Below are 23,256 nucleotides of genomic sequence, written 5' to 3'. Positions count from 1 at the left end.
GTTGGAAGTGAGCATGAATATACGCACGCCGCCGGTTGAGGTTATTATTATTTTTTCTCTCCACCTCTTCACGATCATCTCCAGTACTCTATCAATCAATTAGTAATTTAGTAATTAGAAGAAAAGAGAGACAAATTCTACGTGTTCTATTAGCATTGTGTTAATAATGGTCCAAGAAAAATATGTCAGTGTTGCATCATGTCTACCTTCATTATTTGCAGTTGGATTTGTCATTCTTTGTATATCTTTGATGTTTTTATTATTGCATGTTAATCTTTTGGTTTACTCTGTTTATGAATTCGAATAAAGGGTGTATTTTGTTGCGTCGACTACTATTAATTTCATTCAAGAGATCATTCACAGATATATATCTTTATATATATAAAGTGGCTATCTAACAGAAATTCTTGTTTTAACGGTTTTTATTATTTTTCTGTTAAAGTTAACACCGTTTGACCTACTAAAAATGCCTGCAGCCAATAATTTTTGTTTTAATATCCGGCCCCATACATTAATTGAGGTTTTAGGGATCAGTACGTAGTCATCTAAATATTATTTCCAATTTATTATTATTATTATTATTATATGCCCAACAAGCCCTTAAAGATCAATTTTTAATACTGATTTGCATAAACATTAACAGTCCTATATAGTTAATTAATAATGCTCAAATTATGAAGAAAAAAATAAAATAAAATAACTATATATCATGTATATATTGTCAATATTTATACATTGTACGTACATTATTTGATTTGTTTATGACTGATGATCTTATATATGTATATATATTATATACTTAATTAATAATGCTCAAATTATGAAGAAAATAAATAATAATAAAAGAACTATATATCATGTACATATTATCAATATTTATTTGTTGTACGTACAATATTTGATTTGTTTATTACTTTACTGAAATTTAGATTTTTTTTAATCTTTTTTTAACCTTGTATTTCTTTTTCCTAGACAAATAAGTGGCTATCTAATAGAAAATCTTGTTTTAACAATTTTTTATTATTTTTCTGTTAAAGTTAACGTCGTTCGTCTATATGTATATTATCAAAATGCAATAATTAATTATATAGGTCAAGAAAAGTGGGCTGCGGAGATAATCATTATGACTAGGACTAGAAATCCGAGTTTAGTTTTTGTGCCTCAAAAAGATCAAACTACAACTCATCATGCGTATGTACATATATGTATGTATATGATCATAACGAATTTCGTGTCCAATTAAGTTCTATCTATTTATCCTAGAAGAAACGTACGTACGTCTGCAAGAACTATCTAATATATCTGTCAGTGATTGTAATTAAAGCTCCAATTGGACTTATTTAAAACTATCTGATGTACATGTCAGAATTATTTCCTACAAGTTGGTAGAATATGCCCTCCCAAACTTAAAATTACCGGTCAGTGATTATAATTAAAGCTCTAATTAGATTTTTTTAAAGTATCATAACGTGTAATTATTTATAAATTACATAAATATTATATTGTTATTTAATTAAACGAAAATATTATATTTTTATTAATAAAAAATTAATTCTTAACAAAAAAAATTAAATATAAACTAAGTAAACGTGCATTGCACGTTGTTTTCATCTAGTATATATATATATATATATATATATATATATATATATATTTATATTCATGATCTTTCATATATACTTGATCTTCTCCATCGATCCTTTTCGAATAATCAGTAATGGATAATTGATCACCAGTATTACTAATTTTGCTGTAAAAAGCTGCCTAATTAATTAGTAGTTTGGGAGAAGCTAATTCAAACTAGAAACATATATATGTTCACCTGTAAGCTTATAACTCATTGTGTCTGATGGGAAATTAATAGAACAAGAAAATATATGTATATATAGTAAGAAATCATCTAAAATATAGGAACGTGCGGTCGAGCTTCTTCTTCTTCTTTTTTTTTTTTTTTTTTAGAGAAGAGAACTTTATCCCAATTTTATAGATTTCCTTCACTACAAGTGAAGGATAACCGTGGTTACAACCCGATATCTAATGGATACAAATTATCATGAAAACCAAAAACCAAGCATAAAAAAAAACTAAACCATCCAAAAAAAAAAAAATACAGGTCAAAACCATAAGTAGACAGTAAAAGAACTAACCCTTGACAAGACAAAAGAAGCCTGCAAGGAAAAAAACACATGCAAGTGAGGATAAATAAGACAAATAAACCACAAGCAACTTATAACCAAAAAACCAAAACGAGGTCCGTAAGGTAAACCAATTTTGTCCATGTGGAGAAGGCCTCCGAGGTGACTAGGCAGCTCACTAGACCAATCTGAATTTATACCACCAGCTCCCCTCTTAGCAAGGAAATCAGCTATGACATTACCTTTACAAAAAACATGATGCACTCTATACTCCAAGCAGTTAAGGTAACCATGTAACTCATCCCAAAAATACTATAAATACCAGATATTACAACCACTTTTGGTGAGCCAATTAACCAACAATTGATAATTAGTCTCTATTTCGATCCAAACAAAACCCAAATGATAGCACCTACGAACCCCTTCCATCAGACTGCGTATTTCAGTAGCATTGTTAGAGCCCTAGTCCAAGAACCCAGAATAAGCCGCAAGTAACCTCTCACAATCATCACGAAGAACTCCCCTAGCTCCTGAAGGCGTAGGATTACCAAAACTACTCCTATCAGTATTAAGTTTGACCCAACCCTGAGGAGGCTGAGTCCATCTCACTATACAAACTTTCTTAGTTCTAGGAAGTAGGACTAGGATATCCAATCTTTGTAACATCGCAACATCTTTAGTAGAAATAGTAGACACTTTCATGATCAGATCCATAAATTTTCTTGAAGAAATAAATAGCACTTTTATCCTTGTTAAGAATTTGGCCTGTCCAAACTTCATAAATGATGAGAGCCAAGGTGGGCCTAGTCTTAAAGATCATTTGCAAGTTTCAGATGGGCAAATTACAAGATCAAGAGCCAAGAAGATCAACGAAGATCAATGAAGCAATGCAAGGATTGATGCAATCCATTCGAGATGAAGCTAACAAGAGCCCAACACTCAAGATGGGCTTGAAAGAATGAGAACCAGTTTTGATTCACTTGATACAAGTTGTGGAAGACATGACTTAGAGTTATTGTTTGGGCCTATTGTTATTAAAAGCTTTCAATTTGTTAAATGATTTATTTTATTAGTTTAGAATAAGTGGGCTTGAGGATGCTTAGCCCACATATGTCTTATTTCTTATAAACTAGGGTTTTTGGAAAGACCTTGTATTTTGGCCAATGGCTTATTTGGAAAATTACTTTTTAGGAACTAGGGTTTAAAGATGTATTGTAGCGAGTTATTGTAGCTGCGATACTGCAGTCGTGATACTATTCATCCAGGTGTATTTTTGGAAGAAATGACTTTATTTGAGCTAGGAGTTTAATTGGGTTTTAGTTTAAATACTCTTTGTAGCCGCATTTTAAGAAATTTATGAAATTTGATGAATTTATTCATTGTGAGTTGAGTTTACCCTTGTTTTTTATTGAACTTTTGAACTTATCAAAGGTAAATCACAACTTTTGTGACGCTCTTCCTTGTAATTTGGGTTCTTGCGACAGGTTTTTCAACGGGCTAGATTTTAATATAATTTAGGTTCTTGAAATGAGTTCTCAATGGGTCTAGATTCTGCATCCTTTGACTTGATTTTGACTTTCTTGGGTTAGTTTTCAAATTGATTGTGGGTTCAAGGGATTTCATTCCCACGTGTTCATATTATTTGGTATTCAGAGCTCGGTTTTCAATCAGGTCTGATTCTATCTTTTAATTCTTGCATCTTTAATTTTAATTCTAGGGCTTCATTATTCTAGGGTTGTGAAAAAAAAAAGTAATCAAAAGTAGGCTCCTGAAATTTTTAGAATTTTTGGTTTGGCTAAAATTTGCATCACCTAGGGTTTTAAAATTCTTGAGTTTCTTGCATCTCTAAGTTTTTCAATTGCTTGGAGTGTTGTTTCATTGTTTCTCTTCTACTTCATTGTCAATTATTGTGTGCTTGAATTCAATTGTTTGATTTTCACAATTGACTATTGTTGTTTATGATTAAATTAGAGAAAATAAAAGAAAATAAAAGAAAGGAAAAGAAAAGAAAAGAAAAGAAAAGAAAATTCGGAAAAAAAGAAAAGAAAAGAAAATGTAGCATATTTAAAGGGGCTAAATACATCTTTTTACTTTGTATCATGTTTTATAATTACTATTTCTCTCGTATAAATTCTTCAAGTCTCGTGTCATTTTATTTCTTCCTTATTTTTTATTCTTATTTCTTGGATCTATATTACTGTTGGAATAATATAAAGTTATATTGTCTTGATTTAGTTCAATTAGTTCTTAAAGAACTTGAGCGGGAAAACTATTGAGGTAAAAGCAAGAGAGTATGAGACTATTATTGAAAAAAATTCAATTAAAAGTGAAATACGAGCGGAGTGTCATTATTTGAGTGTTAGCACGTAAGGGAGTGTGTGAGGTTTTCCACTAACAGTCTTTTTGTGCAGCACATTACGATATCTCATAGGAGTGACTCATCACCAAAGGGGATGGTAGATAACTCATCATTTGTGTTGCAAGTCATGCAACAACAGTTTGAGCGGTTGAACATGATGTTGGGTGAAGTGAGAGATAGGATGGATCATCAAGAAGCGGTAATTAGAAATCTACAGGGCAACAGAGATAAGATGCGACATGAGCCTAGTATTGAACACAAATATAAGAATGAAGAGTATGATGAGTCTCTTGTTGTCAGGCGAGCTCTCAATAGACAAATTAAGATGGATGATACAGAGCAGCAGAGTGAGAATATTTTCATACTAGATGCCATATCAATAACAAGATATGTAGTATGATCATTGATGGGAAGAATTATACTAATTTGGCTAGCAGTACTTTAGTTGAGAAATTGAATTTACTTACGTTGAAACGTCCTAGACTATACAAGTTGCAGTGGTTGAGTGATTGTAGAGAGCTTAGTAATAAATAAGCAAGTGCTAGTTTCTTTCTCAATTGGGAAATACCAGGATGTGGTACTTTATGATGTAGTGTCTATGCATACTGGCCATATTTTGTTGGGGAAGCCGTGGCAGTATAATAGGAAGGTGATCCATGATGGGTTAAGGAACATGTACAGTTTTGAAAATGATGAAAAAATAATCAAATTTGCTCCTTTAACTCCAACACAGGTCCATGGGGACCAATTGAAACTAAAAAGTGAGGTTGCTCAAAAAGTGAAAAAGAAATTGAGCTAAAAAGCAAGAGTGACATGATTGAGCTAAAAAGCAAAAGTGAATGTCAGATTGAGAAAAAAAAAAAGAAATAGTGAGGCTAAAAATGTGTGTGTGAGAGAGAGAGAGAGAGAGAGAGAGAGAGAGAGAGAGAGAGAAATCAGAGAGAAAAAAGGATAAGGCTGAGGTTGAGACCTCAAGAAAAAGATAGAATGAGTTGAAAAATAATTGTAAGGTCGAGAGTTCAAAAAAATATGAAGAAAATGAGAGTGACAGAAAAAAAAGAGTGTGAAAATAAAAAAGAGAGTGAAAGGGGAAAAGATAGTGAAAAGGAAAAAGAGAGTGGAAAGAAAAGAGTGAGTGAAGAAAGTGAAAGAAAAATAAAGAGAAAAATGAGTTTTTATTTTAAGGCGAGTCGTAATACTAGTGAACTTGACGTATTTTTGCCTAGTGTTGTTGTCTTTTTGTTGCAGGGATATGAGATCGTATTTCCTAGCAGCGTGTTTAGTGGATTGCCACCTATTAGGGAGATAGAGTACTACATTGATTTTGTGCCAGGTACCACAATTTCTACCTGACCTTTCTTGAAGAACATGAGTCATTGACACATATGAAGGGACAAGGTAAGTTCTTGACTAGAATGCATGCTAAGTAGGAGGATTGTATTGAGACTTTTCCTTATGTAATCAAACACACACATGGTGAGGAAAATTTTGTGGTTAAGACATTAGTAAGAGGGTATGTCCTTATCTTTATTTTAAATACAAAATTATTAAGATTTGAATATGATAAGGAATTGCATGTTAATGACGATGACTTTGCTAATGTGTATGGAACATGTGAGAAAACATCATTTGGTAAGTTCTATAAATTAGATTGGTACTTGTTTAGAGAGAATAGACTTTGTGTGCCTACTAGTTTTTTGCTTAAGTTGCTTGTGTGTGATAGACATGATGGTTTGTTGGGTAACTTTAAAGTAAGGAAGACTTTTGATGTGTTGCATGAACGTTTGTGAGAGTATCATTTGTCATTCATTAACGTGTTGCATGAACGTTTGTGGGAGTATTGTTTTTCATTTATTGAGTTTGCATATAATTGGAGCGGTCATTTTAGTGTAAGGAAAGCTTTAGGTATGCTTCATAAATGTTTGTGGGAGTATCATTTGCCATTCATTGAATTGTTATATGGACATTTGCGGGAGTATCATTTGCCTTTATTGGAGTGTACATATAATAAAACCTTACATACTACTATTTCTTATTTTCCGTTTGAAATTGTTTATGGTTTTAATCCACTTACTCCTTTAGCTTTGATACTTTTGCTTGTTGATGACAGGAATAGTTGGATGAACCTTTCCAAATTCTTGAGACAATTAATAACAATGCATATAAAGTTGACCTTCCAGGTGAGTATAATATTTCTGGTACTTTGAATATTTCTGATCTTTCTCCTTTTGATGTAGGTGAAGATTCGAGGTCGAATCCTTTTGAGGAGAGGGGAAATGATGGGAACCAAGGTGGGTCTAGTCTTAAAGATCCTTTGCAAATTCTAAATGGGCAAATTATAAGATCAAGAGCCAAGAAGATCAATGAAGCATTGCAAGGATTGATGCAATCCACTTTGGATGAAACTAGCAAGGGCCAACACTCAAGATGGGCTTGAAAGAAAGAGAACCATTTTTTATCCACTTGATACGAGTTGTGGAAGACATGACTTAGGGTTATTGTTTAGGCCTATTGTTATTGAAGACTTTCAATTTGTTAAATGATTTATTTTATTAGTTTAGAATAAGTGGGGTTTGAGGATGGTTGGCCCATATATTTCTTATTTCTAATGAATTAAGATTTTTGGGAAGACTTAGTATTTTGGCCAAAGGCTTATTTGGAAAGTTATTTTTTAGGAACTAAGGTTTAAAGAGGTACTGTAGCAAGTTACTATAGCTGCGGTACTGTAGTCGTGGCACTATTTATCCAAGGGTATTTTTGGAAGAAATGACTTTATTTTGGCTAGGGTTTTAATTAGATTTTGATTTAAATATTCTTTGTAGCCTTAGTTTAAGAAGTTTGTAAACTTTGATGAATTTATTCATTGTGAGTTGAGTTTACTCTTCTTATTCTTGATTAAATTTTTGAACTTATCAAAGGTAAATCACAACCTTTGTAGCGTTCCTACTTATAATATGGGTTCTTGAGATAGGTTCTTCAATATGTCTAGATTTTAATATAATCTAGATTCTTGAAACGAGTTTTTAGCGAATCTAGATTCTCCATCATTTGACTTGATTTTGGATTTCTTGAGTGAGTTTTCAAATTGATTTTGGGTTCAAGAGATTCCATTCCCACGGGTCAAAGGGATTCCATTCCATTTCTCAGAGATTTTTTACCACTATTAGCAAAAATAACAACATCATTCGCATACATAAGGTGAGAGATAAGAGAGGTACCTCTAGCTTGATAAAATTGACCAATTTTATCATTCTCAAAAGCATAGAGCACCTCTTGCATGATGATAAACAGATAAGGAGAAAGAGGGTCACCTTGCCTCAAGCCTCTCTCACCTCTAAAAAAGCCCAAAGATGTACCATTCATCATTATGAAGTACCAAGGAGAAGAGATACAAGCCTCGATTAAGTCCCAAACATGAGATGAAAAACCAAAGTAGTCAAGACATGAAGTAAAAAATCTCACTCCTTTCTATCATAAGCTTTAGACATGTCCAGCTTAACTAGAACATTCCCATCATTAGTATTTTTATGAATTGAATGGACCATCTCCTTGGTGAGACTGATACTTTCAAAAATACTGCGGCTCGTAATAAATGCCCATTGCTCTCGGAATATCACCTTAGAAAGCAAATTGGTCATACAGCTCACTACAATCTTAGCACAAATCTTATAAATTATTGAGTAGAGACTAATGGGCCTAAACTTATCAAAACCAGAAGGCTTATTAGCCTTAGGGATTAAAACAATAGAAGAAGTAGTCTAGAATCTGTGAAGCGATTTCTGATGAAAGAAATCAACAATAGCATCCAGAATGTCCTCTTTAACAAAGTCCCAACACACTAAAAAAAAACTCGAGTCAAACCCATCCGGACTAGGGCTACTTTCAATGGGAATACTAAAGAGAGCATCCTTACCCTCCTCAAGAGAAGGGACTCGGCAAATAGCCAAATTCTCCTCTTTAGAAATAATTGGAAAAATCAGATCGTTTAAATCAGGCAGTTCACAGTGGTTACTCTGACCCAAGAAGTTTTGAAAATACTCAACAGCAGCCTGATGTATATCAAGAAGGGTGTTTAGAGAAATTCCATCAACAAATCTCATCTCCTTAATCCTTTTGTGATTCCTAGCATTCAGGTAAGCATGAAAGAATTTAGAATTTTCATCCTGTAATACCCCGTATTTTAGCATATTTATTTATTTTATGTGGAAGTGTTTTTTAATTAATTTAAATATTATTGTTCTTGTTTTAAAAATTTATCGAAAGTTTTCTCGTTGGATTTATTTTATAATTTTTAAGTTGTGAAATTTATTTTGATGTGCTTTGGTGATATTATTTAATGTTTGTTTTTAAATTTGCGTTTTGCTTTAATGAATAATTTTATTGTTGGACTTTAATTGTTATTGTTTTATTTTATTTTATTTTTTTCTTTTTCATTTTTGTTTTTTTTCTCCCACGCACGACACTACATGTTGCACGTCTATCTTATTTCTTTCTCTAGGGTTTTTCTTAGCACCCGTATAATTTTACACTTTCATCCAGACCTTCGAAACTGCCTTGTATCCTCGCTGCATCCAGCCTCCAGAGATCACCATCGTGCAGCCCCTCCTAGTTCGACGCCAACCTCCTTTTCCACGTACGTAAAACCGACGCCACCGTTAGCGTCCTTCACCTAGGCTCAACGCCTCTTTGTGCGCCATCGCGTCTGTCTCGGCCTCAGCCGCAGCAGCATGCCATTACCGTGAGAGCATCCCGCTCATACAAGGAGGTCAGCAACCGCGGGCAACCATTGCGTCACGTGAGATGCTGAGCAAGCGGATCGCACGGCAAGAGAGTCGCCGGCGCATGGCCAAAAGCCATCCTGCATCTTCACGGTTTTACCCAACCGTCTCCTGGAAAGTGCAGCCTCCCAAGGAAGTCAAGTCGCCACTTGCTCCTCCTCAACGCTGCCTTACGCCGCCACCGTGACCCAGCCGTGAACACGTAGCCTTTGATAGCCATCCCGCAAGTCTCTGTTTTTCACTCCCGAAACAGAGGATGTTTCTCCTCCTACCTTGAGCCATTGCAACCTTTAACCACCGTGAGCTTCTTCACGTTGCGGCTCCAAAAACCGCCAGCGAAGTTTTCCGTCACCCCAAGTCCGCCTCTTGCCGCCCCGCCGCATGCTATCTCCCTCTCTGTTTTCTGTCTCTCACGTTGGTTTACTCTCCCGTAAGCTCTCTCTCAACGTGCATCTCTCTCTCTCTTTCTCGTCCAGTGCATAGCGACCGAGTGCACCACCTCCCGTCGCACGCCGCGCCGTTGAACTTCACCATCTCAGTGAGTCCCTGCCGCCGCTACATGTTTTTCGTTTATTCTGTTGTTTGTTTATCGTATGTTTTACGTATAGGGTGTTTATATATATATATATATGTGTGTGTGTGTGTGTGTGTATATTTATAAGTAAAGTTTTAACTTGGGCACTTACTAGTTTTAACCTAATATATATTAGGAAAGTTCACGGTTTGAGTTTTCGGCTGAGAAGTATTTTTGTGTTGAGTTTATATTTAAATAGATTTTTGTTTTAAGTTTCAATAAATATTGTATTGTATTTTAATAATATTGTTAGTTAAAGTAAGTAAATCTATTTTTCTTAAGAGGTGAGCTTTTCATGATTTATTTTAGGACAAGTTTATTAACCAGTGTATTCTTGTTAGTTATAAAATATTGTTGGTATTTTAGATATTTTGAATATTAATTTTTATTGAGTTCTATAATTATCATAATACTTATTCGATAAATTTTCTTCTCCAGTATGAATTCGATTAAGTGGATATTGATGGTCTTAGAAAATGTTGGTATTTTAGGTATTATGAGAATTTTAGGTTTGAGGTTCTTAAAATAGGTTTTTTTAGCATTTTTAAGTTTTAATAACGAAATACGTGGTTGGTTGGAAATTTATAGAAGTTAATTGATTATTTTATAGGTGACGATCAATATTTGTTCGGCATTTTTTAGGAAAATTCTAAAAAGCTAAGAAGTTCAGGTAAGTGGGGTTCATATGCTAGACTTTGCATTAAAATAAATGAAGTGAGGTCCTTTTTGAAAAATGTACATGTTTTGTTATGAAAAGAAATCTGAAAACAACCTCAGATAATTGTTCTGCATTACTCATGAGATTCTATTTAAGAAGAAAGTATTTTCTGTCATGACTGGTGTATATATGAGCTTATTTCTGACATTCTGTTTCTAAACTTTGAAAAAGAGAGCGAATATGAAATTTTATGCATAAAGTATGTTTTGTGATCTGATTCTGTTCTGTTCTGTACTCTGTTATGATGTGGCATCTGAAAAACCTTTGGCATGACTTTCTGACTTTGATTCTGACTCTGATATGGTGATTTTGATTCTGTTTTGCTCTGATATGTGGCCCTGTCACGGGAGATAATAGTGACCTTTGGCCCGCCACGGGATATAATAGTAGTTTTTTGTTCTGAGTGCAATCGCTTTGGTAACACGGTGATTTATGTTCTGCTTGGCTTTCCGCAGGATGCACAATCCTACCACGGGGGTTAAATATGGTCTCTGTTCTGATATGATATGATAAGACGAAGTTGTTCAGTCATGTTGTGCCAAAGGAGTCTTTGAATAAGAAAAGTTGGTTTCTGAATATGAAATATTTGAGAAGTCGCTCTGATTTTCTGATAATTTGTATTTTTTTGAGATTTGCATATTGATACTGAAATGTTTTGTTTCTGCATTCTGAACTCTGTGAAAATGCTCATGTTTATATACTAGTATATGTCCTCTGCTTACTGAGTTGTTGATAACTCACCTCTTATCTCCATTCATTTTTCAGATGATTTTTTAATAGACCAGCTAAGGATCAGGATTATGGAGTATTGGTGAGGTGATTATTTAAGCATAGTGGATTACTCATAGAAGATTTCTGAGAAGTGGCGGATTTTATTAAGAGACTTTGTAGTATTCTGATGATGTTATATTTTGGAGTCTATAAATTTGTCGATGAATTGTGAGTTTTAAGTTATAGGGAGTAACTCTTCGATCCCTACGGGACCGGGACGTTACAAATCCCCATCTTTGAGCCAGCTTTTCTTGGCCATTTGAGATAGACGAGTGTCCTCTCTACCCATCAAAGTTAATAACTCCAACTTGGACGCCACGAGGTCCTTATCAACCTCATCATTGAAACAAAGTTGAAGGCGGTTTTCCAGATTATTAATACGCTGTTCTAACTCTTTAATAATAATATTAGTCCTACCAAAGACCCGTTGATTCCAATCTTTAAAAGCAACATTCATCTTTCTTAATTTAGAAGATAAATTAATAAGCCCAGACCCCAACCCCTCTTGCTTCCACACCCCCTGCACAAAAAGAAGGAAATCTATATGATCAGTCTACATAAATTGAAAATGAAAGGGACTAGGCTCATACCTAAAAGGGTCCTCACCCATTTGGATAACCAAAGGGGAGTAATCAGAGGTAGTACGAGGCAACACCCAGAAACGAATGTTAGGAAAACAATGAAGAACATTAGAATGAATTAAACAACAATCTAACCTTGCCCAGCTATGAGATAGTCTACCTTGACTGTTACACCAAGTCATCTTTGGTCCTTTGGAGTTCATATCCAGCAAGTCGCAGTACTGAATGCACATATTGAAATCTTCCATAGCTACAAAATGACGAGGACGGCCACCTCTGCATTTCGAGTCATCTTTAATAATATTAAAATCTCCACAAAGAATCCACAGAAGAGTACCAAGGTGAGTAGCGTTAAGATCCTCCCAAATAGTTTTCCTTTCAGTACGATAGCACTTGGCATAAACAATGGTGAGAAGAAAGACATGACCATTCTCCTCAACTCTCACAGTAACATATTGATTAGACTCTTCCATCCATTAAACAAATATCGCTGAGTTTCACAACAACTAAATTTTTCCACCGTGCACTTCATTAGTGACAGAGGAATCACAAGTAAGCCAACCCAAGTAATTAGGTATTTTAGCCTCCAGTAGGAAAGGCTCAACCAAAGCTAAAATATTAGGCCTATAATTATTAATAATTTTCCTCAAGCGTACTTGAGAAGTGCTCACACCCCTGATATTCCAAAAAATAATGGGACTAATCATAAATTAAATTTTGAAGGACGAATCACCGTCCTAGTGGAGCCCCTTTTCTGAATTTTCCCAGTAAATTGACTTGGTCCCTCTGAGTCAATGCAATATTCTTTGCTAATATCCTCCTAAGTCTTCCTCGATCAGGTTTCGGATCTGATTGGAAATCACCGGGCAATTCCTGTTCATTAAAACTTTCGGCATCTATATTCTGAATACCAAAATCCATGGACCGAATACCACTAGAATCCAACACTATATCTGATTCCTTATTAGTGGTCTATTCCTTATATTTGTTTACTTTCCTTTTATACATTCAACATAGATTTTAAAATCTGAAAAATCAAAAGGACCAAGAATTTCTAATTGATACAAGCCTTTCAATTATCTCTTTCGAGATATGTCCCAAACGCTTATGGCACAATACAGAGGAATTCTCATTGGTTAACATTCACTTTCTATCACAATTGTTTATATGCTGGGTTTCGTTTGTCTTTAAGTGGGAGGCATTCAAGTCTAACAAATAAATATTATCAATTAAAGAGACAGTACCAATAATATTTGAATCTTGGAAAAGATTGAATTTCTTGTTTCTAAATGAACAAGAGTAATCGGATTTGTCCAAACAAGAAACAAAAATTAAATTTTGTCTAAATGACAGTACATAAAAAGTTTCATCCAGATCCAAATAACAACCAGGCTCTAATTTTAATTTATAGACTCCAATTGCCTCCACACTCACTTTATTGTCATCTCCCAAGTAAATGAAATTTTCAACATCACTAGGTTTTCGACACTTCAGGTAATCCTGCATGGTAACATTTATGTGAAAACATACTAGCTCCCGAATCTATCCATCAAGTGTTAGGTGGAAAAATAATCAAATTAATTTCAATACAAACAAATATAGAATAATCACCTTTCTTTGCAAACCACTTCTAATATTGGAAACAATTCTTCTTCACATGACTATTGCAAAAGTAACAGGTAGAAACCGTATCATGTTTTTGTTGCACAATTGTCTATGAAGTCCAATCATCCGCAGTTGCCTAAGTTTTATCTTTCTTCTTTCTTTTCTTAATGTCCGAATTTCTATGAGGAAAAGTTGCTAGGTGGGCACTTTTTGTCTTTTCTTGGTTCAACCTTTCTTTCCCTTGTAAACCACCATGAGCAATTTGTTGTATTATAATTAATCATAGAGGGACAAAATTGTTTAGGAAGAGAATTTAGAATGAGATGCACAAGAGTTTTATCATAATACTCTAACTTTGGTGCTCTCAATCTAGTAGATTTGACAGTTCCATAATATACTCCCTTATATTCTCTTTGTCATTATACTACTTTGAGACAAGTTAGCTAAGAAGCATATTTGTTTCTATATTTTCCGATACAACAAATTGGAATGCTATTTGGATCAGGTACTTCTCGACATTTTCCTCTTCAGGCATTGCACCTTGAAAAGAATCAGGAATATAATAATTCATTATTATAAGACTCATGTGATTAGAGCGCTTCCATTTCTCAGCAGCAAAACTCTGGAAGGCTCATCAACCTGAAGTGCATAGCTTAGATCCATATACCCAAGAACGATAGTAATAAGCTCTTTCCATTTTGTAAAATTTGATCCATTAAGACTCACAGATATTGAAAATGTATTCAGACCATGTATTGACAAAAGAAACTCACAATAAATAATTATCCCATCAATTTGAAAATGATAAACAAACCATAATTATCGTCATGCAAGCTTTAGTCCAATTGAACAACAAATCAATCGGACAACATGAAAAAAAGTTAAAAGAAAATTTATGGTTTTATGAAAATGGGCCCTTATGAGATACCTAGTGCATCATTGCAATGAAGTCTTTGGACAATAATCACAACATTCAAATGGTCTTCTCCCAATAAGACTAGTTAACTAAATAATATAAAGTCGGGGTTGACCAAACAATAGCCTTCTTTTGGGTCAAATATTGAATGCATAGTTTAATCTCAAAATTATACAATTTACATTTAACTACCATATACCATCTATGACCCGGCTAAATAACAATCTTTCTTTGAGCCAATTGTTATTGACATGGATATAAATGTAACTTGATGCAACTCATTAAAATTTTTATATTTTTATGCCAAGGGGGAAATCTCTATGATAGAGGTCACTTAAGTGATGTATCATTTTAATTTGTCTAAGTCACGTGTATGAATTGCCACTAAATATCTCAAAGAAAATAAGTATGTATATAAATAAGACAATATTAAATAATATATCTATAATAGAGATATTCAGAGAAACAAAGAATTTTTTTTAAAAATATGATTAAAAAAATAAAATGTATTATTTTATTATGTTGGATCTGAGTTGGGATCCAGATTCGGGTCAATTGGGTGACCCGATCAACCGAGTCAGTAAGGGTCAATAATGAAACAGTTCAAGTTCAATCCATGGGTATGAGCTTATGATATGATCTGGCCCAATGAACTTATACACAGAGGTTTAAAAGCTTGGACCAACATATGGACCAGACCATCACACAAAATCCAAACCTTATACAAATCCAATTCACCTTATATTCTTGTTAAGGATTGGACCTAGAAATTAGACCAATCGTTAAACAAACCCAAAGCTTATGTAAAGCTCAAGTCCAATTCAAAGATAAAACGCTACCCGAAAATTAAGATATGTAACCCGATTTTATTGTAGTAGAAAACCATCCATTGTGCCGTCACCATTCCGGCCGTTGTTCTGACCAACATGACACTACCTTCCAGTAGATCTCAACGTAAGGACGCCGATGGACATTTCTAGCATCCTCTTGTGCCTCCAACAGCCACTTATTTTTAATATAAAAATAAAAATGGAAAAAAACCTTGGCCACCATCAGCAACGACCACAGCGAACCGAGAAAAACTATCTGGCCACCCCAAAACACTCAAAACCGAACATAATATAATTTTGAACGGTCAAAAAACTTGTAAATACAAAACTGTATTTACAAGCAAACGATACCGTATTTTTCAAGCAAAATACGAAATTGTATTTCCACAATGATATGACAAGGAGCCTCTTATACCACTTGTTGAAATTTGGAGAATCTGAATATGCCAAGATCACTTGTCAAATTGATGTAATAATTTTGTAAAGAGAGCGGACTATAACCATTGGAGAGAGGAGTGCTACGATATGGTCTTCCACGCTCAAGATTCACTTTCTAGAAAAACTCATAAGATGGGATGCGCAGAGTCAAGAATGAATCAAGATGGGGACCATAACCTATATACAATACTAAAATTTCAATTTTGTCTATCATAAAATAATAGAATTACATAAGTCTTTAATTAATTAGTCTCTAAACATGAATTGAACTCGTACAGTTCAATGACCCAATTATGTGATTTTATTGATCACACTTAATTAGTCTTACAGACATTACTCAAATCTTATATCTGACTATTATACAATGTATGATTTATGTAGATCCATTAGTTTGAAATATTTCTAACATTTTAGACAAGATACTAATCTAATTAAGATGGCCGGGTAAATATATGCTAACACTCTAAATGTAAGTCTTGTAGATCGGATTATAAAATTCTAAAACAATCTACATCTAATTCAATAATTGCCACAAAAACATGACTAGGAGTAATATATCGTCTCCACAGTAGAAGTTTCCCGATTTCAGATTTTTGGCTTTTCTTCCTCTCGTTGTCCGCAGTTGGTTTTGGTGGTGATGAGTTCTTCTGAGAGTCAATTAATTTGGCATTTCATCTTGTGACCAATTTAATTATTACAATAAAAAATTATTTACAATCAATTTTAGTTACAAATAATCATTTTACTGAATTTAATTTATCATAAATAAATAATTTTCTTATAGTGACGTTCCACTTGTTCCTTCTTCTTCTTATATAAAGTATTCATTATTAGTCAGAAGTGAGTTCTAATCAATAAAAGTAGGTACCATTCTTTTCTAACAAAAATAAAATCAGTTCAGCCGGCTTGGATTGAAAATAAAAAAGTATCTTAAGTACGTTTCCTGTCTTTGCCATTCCAACTTTGTTGAACATGAAAAAATAAATATAAAATCACCATAATCTATTTTTCCAAAAAAGAGGAATTAAACACAAACTCATAATTATTTAAGAAAAAAAATGCTTGAAGATAGGACGTCTCATATGTCAATATGTTGTACAAGATTTAATGAAAAACTTTACTCATCATTCTTATATCATACATGTCCACACATAATTTTTTTTATTTTTATTTTTTTCTCTTATCAAATATATAGTATATGGATGATGAGTAGAATAATTTAATTAATTTAAAAAGAATAAAATAAAAATAAATATGATGTATGGCGTGTAAAGATGATAAATAGCAAAACTCAAATTTAATTTATCCCTTAAATTCGAAAGTTCTGGTGCTTGATTTTGTGTGGAGAGGAAAGAATCTCAAACCCGAACCTCAAACCAGCCTGAGTTACGAGAAGCCTCCATTTGTCTGTAACCAAATATATACAGTCGAAGCCCACATTCCAGGAACCAACCAACGTCCAATCTTTTTCCCAAATCCCACCCAACATCGAGCCACCTAATTAATAGTCATTTCCCATATGTGTGGTCGTTAGGAAATTCGTAAGCCAATCTAGAGGATTCCCATTTTTGCTTTCGCTTTCACTTTCTCCACACTCCAAAGCACACATACGTACCTCTATCGTGCTATAAAGTCCCACCCACCCTTCACTCTCTTCCCCCTTATAGGCACCACTCCAAAAACTGTTGCAGTTCGATTTCGTCTTCTACCCCTAAAAGCCTCTCACTTCGTCACAACCGTCTGTCTGGAACTCCTACGTACAATCAATGGTTTCTGCTTCGGTTCCAGCTGTAGGAGCTATAAACATAGCACCGGTACTTGCTGTTTTTCCCGCCCTTTTAGTATCACGAATGCTAGTCAATTTCCTTGGTGCTTTACTTTCACTGAATACATTCGCGAATTTGCTCGCTTTTTTATTGATATTTTATGTGGTTTTCGTTAAAGAGTGCAGCCAGTCTCTCATGCATTCCTGCGTTTTGCTTTAGGGTTCAAATGTACATCTATTTCTCTGTCATTCTCATTTATAATGGTGCAACTCTTTTTCCTATAACAAAGACATATCAATGAATTTTCCTTTTCTGGGCCAGTTAGGATTACTTAAATGGAATCAGGGATTTATTTTGAGTTGATTGGGTGTAAGGAAAGGTCATGGCTTTTGCAGTTGAAATTGAATGGCTCAGGAGCCGGAGCTTCGGTTCCAAGTTCGGCATTCTTGGGCAACAACTTGAAGAGGGTGAGATCCAAGATCACCAGCAAGAGGACATCTTCTGGTAATTTCAAGGTCGTTGCGGAGTACAATGAACAGAAGCAGACCTCCAAGGACAGATGGGGATCGAGGACTAGCCTTTGACACCTCGGACGACCAGCAGGACATTACTAGAGGAAAAGGAATGGTGGATACTCTCTTCCAAGCTCCCACGGGTTCGGGGACACACTATGCGGTCATGAGCTCCTACGACTACATTAGTACTGGTCTTCGACAGTAAGTTGTTTCTGTTTTGATTAGTCGAATTTCCAATAAGTTTTTTCGCAATTGCTCAGATGGATCTTTCCGTTAACCATAGTAATTCAAACCTCGAATGACGTAGAAATTGGAGATTGATTCTAGTGATTGCATGGATCTGGAGAATTTGTTCTTGTTTTGATTATCTGAGTTAATTAGATTAAACTTAAATGTTGACCGTAAAACACTATTGAATTTTCCTTGCAGATACAACCTTGATAACACCATGGATGGATTTTACATTGCTCCTGCATTTATGGACAAGGTTGTTGTTCACATCACCAAGAACTTCCTGAACTTGCCAAACATTAAGGTTGGTAGTCGAATATTGCAGAGTACGAGTAATGTGTTTGTTACATGGTTTATCAAAATCTTTCATAAATTTGGATAATTTTTTGTGACAGGTTCCTCTCATCTTGGGCATCTGGGGAGGCAAAGGTCAAGGAAAGTCATTTCAATGTGAGCTTGTCTTCGCCAAAATGGGAATCAAGTGAGTCAATTTCTTTTGATCATCTCTCTTACTAGTCTGTCGTTGTAATGTTGTAATACTGACATTAAGCATGTATGGTGTTTTCTCTTTCACAAATGACTGAATATGCAGCCCCATCATGATGAGTGCTGGAGAATTAGAAAGTGGGAACGCTGGAGAGCCAGCAAAATTGATCAGGCAAAGATATCGCGAAGCGGCTGACATCATCAGGAAGGGAAAGATGTGCTGCCTGTTCATCAATGACTTGGATGCAGGAGCCGGTAGGCTTGGTGGAACAACACAATACACGGTGAACAATCAGATGGTGAATGCTACCCTCATGAACATTGCTGATAACCCAACCAATGTCCAGCTTCCCGGCATGTACAACAAGGAAGAAAATCCCCGGGTTCCTATCATAGTCACTGGCAATGACTTCTCCACATTGTATGCTCCTCTCATCCGTGATGGTCGTATGGAAAAGTTCTACTGGGCGCCTACTCGAGAAGACCGCATCGGAGTCTGCTCTGGTATCTTCCGGACAGACGGTGTACCCAAGGAAGACATAGTGAGGCTCGTGGACACCTTCCCCGGACAGTCCATTGGTAAAGTAGACAGGAACTTAGAAAAGTTTTCAATATGTTTGTGTCATGCAAAAAGTGGACTTAAACTCTCTTTAATTAGGTTGATATGATAATATGCTATTGAATTTGAGAATCAAAATCAAGTGATTGATATCATTGTATTTTATTACGTGTACAGACTTCTTTGGAGCCCTCAGGGCTAGAGTGTATGATGATGAAGTGAGGAAATGGATATCAAGTGTGGGGGTAGAAAGTGTTGGAAAACGGCTTGTGAACTCAAAGGAGGGACCCCCAACATTTGAGCAGCCAAAAATGAGTCTCGAGAAGCTCCTTGAGTATGGAAGCAAGCTTGTCCAAGAGCAGGAAAATGTGAAGAGAGTCCAATTGGCTGACAAATATTTGAAGGAGGCAGCTCTCGGAGATGCAAATGAAGATGCCATCAAGCGTGGAAATTTCTATGGTTAGGTCCTTGATCCTAAAGGTCTTGAACATGAAATGTTTGCACCTGACTTTAGGAAATCATATACGATGGAACAAGCACTTGAGAGGAGGTATTTATACAAGACTTTAAAAATTGTTTGGATGCAGGGAAAGCAGCACAACAGGTTGGCCTTCCTGTCCCAGAAGGTTGCACAGATCCATCTGCAGCAAACTTTGATCCTACAGCTAGGAGTGATGATGGGTCCTGCCTGTATTAGTTTTAGGAACCAGAATGGCTGTAACCACCTCTGTTTCTTGTGATTATTTTAGGCTTGTGTATTTTGATCTAAAATTTCTTTTGGAATCTTGTTTTTACTTTTATTTTTTGAAATTGCATTTTGCATTCTCAAACTAAAAGTTTTTTTTTTTTTTAATTTATGCTATAAACTCAAAAGCTTGCATGGCACCCTGAGATATGAACTGAAGCTCAAGTGGTAAAGGCCTTGAGTTTAAGGGTATGCTTCCTCAGATCTAAGGTTCAAATCTCCTTGGGTGCAAATAATCTCTAGGGACTATCGGACTGAGGGATTTTTCGTTTGAATTACTCGATATTCACTTGTGGAAAACTCCTTGTCGAGGACCTGTACACCTTTAAGATTAGTCGGGACGCTGTTCTTGGACACCGATGCCAATAAAAAAAAAAAATTTGAACTTACATGTTGGAGACACCCAACTAGTATATCTTTTTAATGTAGGCCAGTTCATTGCAGCAAACTATCACGATTCTTCATACAAAATTGAAAAATAGTAATACTGGATTATTGCTCATCAATTATGTATATTATGTAATCTATGCCTCTCTGCAATATGAACTGTCAACCACGCATTTTACTCTTGGAAAAGTTGCATTTTTGCAGTCAACAACGCATTAGTGATGCCACTAGGTCAAGCTAAAGAAGAGACTTTCAGGATAAAGGTACCAAAGAAAATAAAAGGAAGTACTATAAAGAAAGCTGAAAAGAAATAAATAAACAAAAGCACTAAAACTGTTCAAAAGCCAGTCGTTTATTCCTCTTACGATTTGTTTGATACCTATGGGTTTAAATATCTTCCAAGCACATGCTGTTGTTATGATTAGGCTTATTATAAAGTAAATTATATATGTTAACATAACTTTAAGGTTTTGTCACCCCATGCCAGTCAAGTCACGTCCAACTTTAGTCCATAAATGTGGTAATTGAGAGTTGGGTAAGTGCGGCTTGAAGTTTCAGTCCCTTATCTTCTTCAATCAATCATCTTTCAAACGTAAATGACTCAAAAATTCGAAGTGGCAGAAAGTGGGGTTGAAGTTTCAGTCCCTTATCTTCAATCATCTATCAAACCATGTGACTCAAAAATTGGAAGTGGCTGGATTTGGAGAGTAGGGTTGAAGTTTCTTTCATCTTCGGTCATATTCAAACCAAATGATCAGACAAAATAGGAAGTGGCAGAAGTTGGAAAAGATTACTATACACTTTTGATAAGAAAAAATTGCTGAAAAATCAATAGAGAAGTATTAAGTCTACTATAAAACATCAAATTTATTTTATATATATAAAAGAATTCAATTATGTTTTATATCAAATTACGTCAATTTATAAATTTTATTTTTATAACAAATCTTGCAATTATTTTTTTAGTAATTATTCATATATTAGTAGTAATTGGTTGGAACTTTTAGGTTTATTTTCGTAATTAATGCATATTTGCCGCATCAACGGGCAGGTTAATATTACAAGTAGCGGTACTCTGAGCTTCTTGAGCCACGTCAGCATCGTATTTAATATTCATGCAGTAGAAGGTGCTTGTTCATCGACATTAATTCCATTTAAGGTTGGATTGGCCAAAATAAATCAAGATTGGTGTTCACCTACTGCTAATAAATAATAAGAAGGAGCACGTGGAGAGCAAAGTCAATTACGACGGCTAAAAGAATTTTAATTTTGTAGTTCTTATCATTTAATTTTAATGATTATGAGATTCCACTTAATATTCAATGGGAAATGCATTAGAAAAATATTAGGTATGTAAAGTATGTTACAAATTAATATAGCAGTGTGCCACATGTAGGGATGGGTGGCGGGAGCCTACCACCCACCGGCTTGGGTGGCTGGATCCCCGCTTGCACCAAAACAGCCACATGGGGGATAGGGCTAAAGTTGGGCCCGCATTAATAATGTCGTTTTCCAAAGCGACGTTTCGAAATTTAGGCTAAATACTATATAAAGTAAACGAAACCCTAAATCTAGAATCATCTCTTCTCTCTCTTTGTCTCTCTCTCTCTCCCTCCCTTTGCCATTATCTCTGAGTCTCATCTCTTCTTTTCCATTTTTCCTTCTTGAAGGTTGAAACTTGTGAGTTGTGATTGTGAGACACGGTGTCTTAAACACCCACGGGCCACACTGTGGCCATGAGTCTAAGACCACGAATGGTCATGGGTTTTGCGAAGAGACCCATGGACCATTCATGGTTGTGGTTCTTTGCTCAGACCTGTGGCCACGTCATTGTCTTATTGAAGTAGTTGCGATTTTTTTAAGTTTATTTTTTTTTCTTTGTTTGTAATTGTTGTATGATGCATCTATAGTTTTAGAGATGGATTTGTTGATTTATTGTTGTTTTCGGTTGGTTTTGAGTTTTTTTTGTTGTTTTTCTAGTTTTGGTTTTGGATCTTTGGATTTCTTCGCCCGGGTTGGGCAGGGTGCGGGAATGGGGTACTCCTGCCCGTACCATGGGGTAGCACCCTTAGCCACGTGTCCCTAGTGTCTTTTTTTTTTTTTTTTTTTTCATTTCCCCTAGCCCTGATCCCTTTCCACCCACTTGCTCATAGAGCCCAAAGAGAGAGAGAAAGGTGTATTTGTCGGCGAAGGGTGATGACACGACTGGGTGACAATAGCAGCATCCCCACTTTTCCACACACACACGCATGCAAGCACGCGCGCGCACTCACACACAGACGCCTACCTGCCGTGAGGGGCAAAGACCTAGGAAGGGGGATGACAAGAGGGACGCAGGGGAGGTGAGAAAATGAAAAAAAAAAAAAACTAATGTGGCACTTGATCAATGTCTCATGTCGATTGTGAGATTCTTTTATGTCTCTAGCAGCCCACAATACATTATAATACCTTCCGTAGCTATTGCTTTTTGGCTACCAACAACTCAAATGTGCCCACATTCCAAAGTCGCCATTCCTCTAATTCAACTAGTAATGTCGCATTTCAACCGACCAATGCATATGTCTCTCATATCGCCCTAGCTCCACACATCTAACTTTCATACATTTCATATTATAGCTCCATGGGTTGAAATAGATCGTATTGTATTGATTCATTTCTAATTTATTATTAAACAAGGTGCGTCGTGTCACTCATTATTTAAATGAGTCGTATTAGGATTTGAAAGTCTAACTTGATCAGCTTAATGGGTCATGTTCTAATTAACCAATATAGTCCAATGTTCATAACATGATACGACACGAACACAACTCGAAAATAAAAATTGCCACCGCTAAAGCTCATGCTTGCATAACGGTACAATAG

General features: G+C 35.2%; 1 pseudogene; it reads left to right on the top strand.

The window, feature by feature from the left end:
• The first annotated feature begins 17,359 nt into the window (after window positions 1-17,359).
• On the top strand, window positions 17,360-20,077 carry LOC109010019 (annotated as a pseudogene).
• The last annotated feature ends 3,179 nt before the right edge of the window (window positions 20,078-23,256 follow it).

The sequence above is a fragment of the Juglans regia genome, chromosome 3 (genome assembly GCF_001411555.2).
Source record: "Juglans regia cultivar Chandler chromosome 3, Walnut 2.0, whole genome shotgun sequence".
In the NCBI taxonomy this organism is placed as follows: domain Eukaryota; kingdom Viridiplantae; phylum Streptophyta; class Magnoliopsida; order Fagales; family Juglandaceae; genus Juglans; species Juglans regia.
The sequence above is the reverse complement of the archived record's forward strand: the minus strand, read 5'-3'. Positions and strand labels throughout refer to the sequence as shown.